Source organism: Berghia stephanieae, chromosome 5 (assembly GCF_034508935.2).
Source record: "Berghia stephanieae isolate SIO BIC M18660-M18661 chromosome 5, UCSD_Bste_1.3, whole genome shotgun sequence".
In the NCBI taxonomy this organism is placed as follows: Eukaryota; Metazoa; Mollusca; class Gastropoda; order Nudibranchia; family Aeolidiidae; genus Berghia; species Berghia stephanieae.
Genome location: NC_088364.1, coordinates 75508029 through 75515528, shown reverse-complemented (window position 1 = coordinate 75515528; position 7500 = coordinate 75508029). Strand labels below are relative to the sequence as shown.

Below are 7500 nucleotides of genomic sequence, written 5' to 3'. Positions count from 1 at the left end.
GGTTAATACAGTTCAGTGAGCATTACTCATAAAACGTGGATGGCAAAAAACAATAACAAATACCTGAGTGACGTCATCTTCGTTCTATCTATAGATAGTATGCAGATGACGTCACTCAGGCCTTTGTTATTGTTTTTGCCATCCGCGTTTGTGAGTTGTTCTCACTAAACTGTATTAACCTGACTATAAAAGTTCATGGTTACACAGAGTTTGTGTGTTGGTCCGTGAAACTTCCGGATGGCAATGTTGTGAACTCCTTGGCCAAGCGCATTCTATCTATAAAAGTTCGTGGTTACACATAGTTTTGTGTGTTGGTTAAACACGCATGCGTAAATGGTGTGTTGATTTCTCGGTGTGTTTGATCAACTATCCATAACCTTAGCTTACGGTATTTTATCCTCTTTATACTTATATTATATTCCTGACTGACTGGACTGACATCCATTGCATACGTCATGCTGGGTTGCACACAGGGTTGCCAGATTATTTTTCAACAAAATGCCAGGGGAAGACTCAAAAAATGCCTAAACACTCAAAAAAATGCCAAAGTCTGTTGACTCCACCCCCACAAAGAAAACTACTCACTTTTGATAGACAATTTACTATCATATCCTGGTGGCTTGCATGTTTTCTTTTCTTTTTTTTTTTTTTTTTTTTTTTTTTTTTTTTTTTTTTTGAATTATACTAAATTTCCTGTTGGGGTAATTTTTTACCTACTGACTACTAAGTGGAGTGCTAAACCACTACACCACGGTTGAGAAAAGGTGTCATTTGAAGTATAATATACAAGAAAAGAAAATGCCAAATGAAAATGCCAAATGCCAAATGATTTTTCTAATGCCAAACGGTTTTCAAAAATGCCAGATTTTTGGAATTTGGCATTTAAAATGCCAAACTGGCAACCCTGGTTGCACATCACAATAATTTCACTATCACAACACACATACACACATACAGTTGTAGTGTGTGTAAAACACACTAGGTATATTATTTTTGTGTTATAGGAACAAGGAAGGAGTACTGTTTATGTCAAAAACAAACAATTAGATATTATTGAATGTGGAAGGGAAGTTGTGTGTATTTTGACCCTCGAAAGGATTATATTTAGGTAAAAGGGGAGGCCTTCCGAAAGCTCCTACATCCCCAGTATTCTTTGTTTTTTTATAATGTTCTAGTAAGGGGTTTGGGAGGGGGAGACTTTGCCTTCCGAAAGCTCCTACATCCTCAGTATTCTTTGTTTTGTTTTTTTTATATATATATATAATGTTTTAGTAGGGGATTTGGGAGGGGAGAAACTTTTATTTTTGTTTAAAGTCTCCCCCCTCACAAACCCCCTACGAGAACATTATAAAAATAACAAAGAATACTGGGGATGTAGGAGCTTTCGGAAGGCCTCCCGGTAAAAGTTATGTGCCTCCCGTGTTGTGTGTCATTTTATCTCACTGTTTTTGTTTACATCGACTTCGATTCTAAACTTGATGCGGGTGAATATCTGTTACCAGTGCTATGTTTGTAACAGTTATTATGCAAAAAAGGCAAGGAATATTGATTTGTAATTAGAAGGGTTGTTTTGTATCTGGAATTATTCAAAACATGAAAGTTTGTAAAGCGTGTTTAACCGTAGCCATCGTTATGTTATAGCCCGATACTGAAATCCAAAAGGACTGGCAGTTTGACGTCATTATTTGTTTGTTTTTTTACACCGCCTAGTGAGTTGTCTTTAGTAGAGCTCATTGAAATCAGTTATTTCGTTGGTTAAACTATTGAATACAATTCACAATTTTTTTTTCTTTTGTGGCAAAAGACTGGCATTTTGACGACATTGTTTGGTCAGTATCAGTCCATAACTTTACGAAGGCCACGGTTTAACACGGGGAAACCATAAGAATACAATTTATGAATTTGCATAGTTGACAACTGAATAAAGCTGACATCATTCGGGTCTTTGTTATTGTATTTAGACAGAAGGGTGATTAGTTCTCACTTAAGTCCCTCAAACAAACAATAAACGATTAGTTTACACATAGTTTAGTTTTGTGTGTTGGTATCATTATTATGGCGGTTAGAACATGTGTGTCTTTTACATAAACGCATACTACCAATAAGTCCCTTGAAATCTCGATTGACTTTAGGAACCGATAAAGGTTCATATTCTCTCACCAAATTCAGGTGTAAAATGAGTACCTGGCCGTTAACAGCGATGTCACTGTAGGAAAAAAAAAAAAACAAAAAAAAAATATCTCGTAATAGACGTCATCTCCTGTGCTACATGTTAAGTGTTGCTTTTCGCTTGAAACCCCTTGTAAAATGCTTTGAGCACATTTTAATGGAATCTCTCGATAAAAATGTTCACGTTTATTCACTCTTCACTGTTTATTGCTAACCAATGATGTATAGATAGTATAGCTCACCACATTGCCATCCGGAAATAATATAACGGACCAACGCTTATAGTCTGTTTGATACAGTTTAGTGAGAATTACTCAAAAACGCGGATGGCAAAGTACAAGAACAAAGGGCTGAATGAGGTCATCTTCGTTCTATCAATAATATCATGTCACGTGATTATTAGGGACGTATTGGGCTATAGATGGTTCGAAGATGACGTCACTCAGGTCTTTGTTATTGTTTTTTGCCATCCGCGTTTATGAGTAATGCTCAATGAACTGTATTAACCTGACTATAAACGTTCATGGATACACACAGTTTTGTGTGTTGGTCCGTTATACTTCCGGATGGCAATGTTATGAGCTTCTTAGCCAAGCGCATACTATCTATAAACGTTCAAGGTTTACACATGGCTCACTTGGCCGACGCAATGCTCTTTTTTAGAAGATCCGTCACCTTTTTATTGGAGGGCCATCGTAAGATAAAGCAGATCGATAATAAAGCGTTCTTTATCAATAATATTTGGGCATACTTGACTCCACCACACACAGGTCACTCTTAGCATTGGCGTCAGTGTGTGTGTGTGTGTGTGTGTGTGTGTGTGTGTGTGTGTGTGTAATCAGAAAAGAACGACTATCACCAGCAGGTGAAGATGATGACAGAGAGGATATATTATCTCTACGTCATTGTCACAGCCAAAGAAAACAAAACAAAAACAAAAAACAGAAACAAACAAAACAAAAAACAAACAAAAATAAACTATTAAAAAAAACCCAGTATTCATGTCTCGCTTACGTCTGTTTCAGTTTTGTTGTGTTTTTAGTTGTTTTTATTTTTGTAATTAAGTGTTATATAGCTATCTATGTGAGTTTGATATTGATGGTTTAGAATAATGCTGATCTTAAATGACAACAATAAGGATATAAATGTAGATGAGGCATTGGTAATGATGATGATGATGATGATGATGATGATGATGATGATGATGATGATGATGATGATGGATGATGAAGATGATTATGATGGTTAGAATGATTATGATGACGATGATGATACTGGTGATAATATTTATTTTTATTATCGTCATACCATTATTAACATCATTATCATCATCATCATCATCATCATCTTCTTCTTCTTCTTCTTCTTCTTCTTCTTCTTCTTCTTCTTCTTCTTCTTCTTCTTCTTCTTCTTCTTCTTCTTCTTCTTCTTCTTCTTCTTCTTCTTCTTTTTCTCTTTCCATTATTTTTCTTCTTATTCTTATCATTATCAAAATAATGAATATCACTATCACCATGAACATAACATCATCATTACCATTATAGATAAATAGATAAATCGTGCCTCACACCCAAACCTCCAAACATATTACAACAATCATCGCACCACGATAACGCTATAAAAGTTCATGGTTACACAGAGTTTGTGTGTTGGTCCGTTATACTTCCGGATGGCAATGTTGTGAACTCCTTGGCCAAGCGCATTCTATCTATTGGATCGTATTATTGAAGGACGATCTCTCAGACCAAATTTTTAAATACCTGATTTTTCATGGTACGTCTGCATAGTTTATAATAACACAAACAATAACAAAGAATTACCTAGTGTGAAAGTAATATATATTAATATATTTTTTACCCCTGATCTCCAATGCGATGTCTGGCGCAGATAATCGTAGCCATCGTAAACTTATAGCCTGACACTGACCAAAAAATGACGTCAAAATGCCAGTCTTTTGGCACAAAAGAAAACAAATCGTGAGTTGTATTCAATAGTTCAGCCAATGGGATCACTTGTTTCCATGAGCTCTACTAACGACAACTCACCAGGCGGTGCAAAAACCAAATAATGACGTCAAAATGCCAGTCCTTTTAGATTTCAGTGTCAGGCTATAACATAACGATGGCTCGCTGACACTGACCAAAAAATGACGCCAAAATGCCCGTCTTTTGGCACAAAAGAAAACAAATCGTGAGTTGTATTCAATAGTTCAGCCAATGGGATCATTTGTTTCCATGAGCACTACTCACGACAACTCACTAGGCGATGCAAAAACTAAATAATGACGTCAAACTGCCAGTCCTTTTAGATTTCAGTGTCAGGCTATAACATAACGATGGCTCGCTGACACTGACCAAAAAATGACGCCAAAATGCCCGTCTTTTGCCACAAAAGAAAACAAATCGTGAGTTGTATTCAATAGTTCAACCAATGAAATAACTTGTTTCCATGAGCACTACTAACGACAACTCACTAGACGCTACACAAACCTAAAAAAAAAATGACGATTTATTTTCTTTTGTGGCCAAAGACTTGTCTTTTGACCTCATTTATTTTGGTCAGTGTCAGGCTAAAAGTTTACGATTACTACGCTCAGAGTGGCTTTCGACTCAAGGACCTTCTGTCCGATGGCTAGTGGTGTCATACGACAATACCTAGGACTTCTGACAATACCCCAAAGGCGCCTTACATCATGCTGGTTTTGCAATAATATAAAAAGACAATGCATTTCCAGGTACCTGATTTAATACCGTCTATGTTTTTGTTTGTTTTTAAGGGTTTTACGGTGCTTGCAACACATTTAGGTCATGTCCTCGACAGTAAAAAGGAAGAAAATGGGATAGTCAAAAGTTCTAGAATTACAAATATGACATCCAAGAATAAGCAGGGAAATGGGAATTGGTTCGAGTAGGGAACAGATCAGATTGATGAAATGGGTCACAAATTATTATCATATCTTTTATCTATCCTTTATAAAACTCATGGTTTACCTTTTATTACAATATTAAATAAGGCTTGAGAGCGTGGTTTCACTAATCTCATCTGACGTCGCATATTAAATCATGTTAAACGTAGGCGGTGAGTGGTATTAACTCTCTCCTTACCAGCCATTTTTAGAATTTCCCCCGAAAATCTACACCCATCCAACACAAAAATAGACTTTTCTTACTCAAACAAAAGAGAGACAAGTACATTCTATATTCAGAATGTTATTCGGCAAAATTTTGTCTACAACAAAGTGTTTAGTAATTATAGCTGTAATAAAAGCATTTCTTTACATTTTGTGATGTGCAATAGAAATTAGAAAGAGAAAACTTTCCGTTGTATCGTAACGAATGTGACGATTTTCCCATGGTTGGTAAGTAGAGGGTTAAAGGCTAAAGTTAAACAAATGACTGTCTATAGATAGAATGAAGTTGACGTCACTCGGGTCTTTGTTATTGTTTTGTTTGTTTGTTTTTTGTTTGTTTTTTTGCCATCCGCGTTTATGAGTAATTCTCGCCAAACTGTATTAACCAGACTACAAACTTCCACGGTTACACACAGTTTTGTGTGTTGGTCTGTTATACTTCCGGATGGCAATGTTGTGAACTTCTTAGCCAAGTGCATACTATCTATATCTTCATCTCTTTCATTCCCTGACAAAAACCGTACGCTATAGTTTGCAGATGACGTCACTCAGGCCTTTGTTATTGTTTTTGCCATCCGCGTTTGTGAGTTGTTCTCACTAAACTGTATTAACCAGACTATAAAAGTTCATGGTTACACAGAGTTTGTGTGTTGGTCCGTTATACTTCCGGATGGCAATGTTGTGAACTCCTTGGCCAAGCGCATTCTATCTATAATCTAGAATATCTTTGTAAAGGGGGATATTTTCGAGATGAGAAATGACGTAGAAAGAAAAAAAAAACAGTTTTCAGAACCATGAGCCTATTGAGCCGGAGTTTATCCTGTTTCTATAGCCTGAAACGGATACTAGCAATTGCTCGCTACCCTTTAGATATCGTTAACTACTTTCCGCCAGATCTAGCAAAACCCATCTACCCAATTACTTCTGGGTGGACAGGTGGGTCGGAAAAAAATTCTCGACGGCACACGGAATCGACCTTGATCCCTTTGCTTATGAAGCGAGTGCTTTACCAACTGACCTATCGGGATTTCCAATTTATGTCAAGAGGAGGAGGCGGTAATAAATTACTTTCTATTATTATTTCTTCGTCTCTTTCGTACGCCCAATCCATCATTAATTGGATACGGTGAATATTTTAGAGATGAGATGAATGACGTAGAGAAAGACATAGAAAAAAAAAAAAAAACAGACGTAGAAAAATATTTAACCACTTAACAGCCTCGTCGTAGATACCCTTGAAAAAGAAGTATTTAAAAATTTGGCCAGAAAACTCGTCCTCCTTCAAATTATATCGATCGGTTTATTCATGACCGTCATCTTGGCAAAATCTATCTATATCTATCTAACCTGGAACCTCCGCATGAGGTCGGTCTTATTTCAGTCCCAGGTTTGTGATATTATTGCCAAGATGAGGGTCATGTAAATCGGTCGACATTTTAAAACGACGAGTTTTCTGGCCATTTTTAAAAAATACGTTTCTTTATTTCCACAGTACGGCAGTTGACTGGTTAACCCTCTCCTTACAAACTAGGTATAGGAAAATCGTTACATTCGTTCCGATACATCCAACATTTTTCTTATTCAAATTTCTCTTGTACATCATACCATTTAAAGAAATTGAACAGTGTGTTGTAGAGCATGTTTTGATAAAGAAATTTATCGCAAGAACTTTACTGCTATTGGGTTTGAGTGATAAAAAATATATTTTTGTTTTAGACGTCTAGTTGGGTGTGAAGTTTTGGGGAAAATCCTGAAAATGGCTGGTAAGGAGAGAGTTAAAATGGAAACGAATGGGGACGATAATTGATAGCTTTGCCATCCACGCACTGTTTGTACACTGGGATGCTGGGGATGGTTCTGGTCATGTGACTGTTCGTGTTAAATAAACAAAATGTGACACATCGGCTCAAAACGGTATTATTATTATGTCGGAGGGTCAACTAGGTGCCGAAAAGTTTTTTTGTTTTTTGTTTGTTGTTTTTTTTTTGTTTGTATATGGAATGACAAACAAAAGGTGAATATTTCGTGGATGAGAAATAAGGTAGAACAGACGTAGTAAAGATGTTGAAATTGAAACGAATGGGCCTTTACTACCCACGTATTTGTTTATACAATATATTTAACCCTCTCCTTACCAGCTACAGGAAAATCGTCAAATTCGTTAAGATTCAAACAACATTTTTCTTATTCAAATTTATTTA

At 36.3% G+C, this 7500-nt stretch overlaps 1 protein-coding gene across 10 annotated transcripts in view; it reads left to right on the top strand.

Annotated features, from left to right (window-relative positions):
• LOC144973612 (uncharacterized) overlaps window positions 1-7500 on the top strand; it is a 76820-nt gene that overhangs the window by 21937 nt on the left and 47383 nt on the right. For 2 of the 10 annotated variants that reach the window (XR_013645595.1, XM_078916271.1), the window contains exons 1-2: window positions 952-1108; window positions 1503-1535. The exons of 4 other annotated variants lie outside the window; for them this stretch is intronic. The gene's annotated coding sequence lies outside the window, so the exon portion shown is untranslated. Of the gene's footprint in view, window positions 1-928; window positions 1109-1502; window positions 1536-3183; window positions 3202-7500 lie in introns of those variants that run through there. 4 more of the 10 variants (XR_013645593.1, XM_078916268.1, XM_078916265.1 and 1 more) reach the window with 4 other exon arrangements.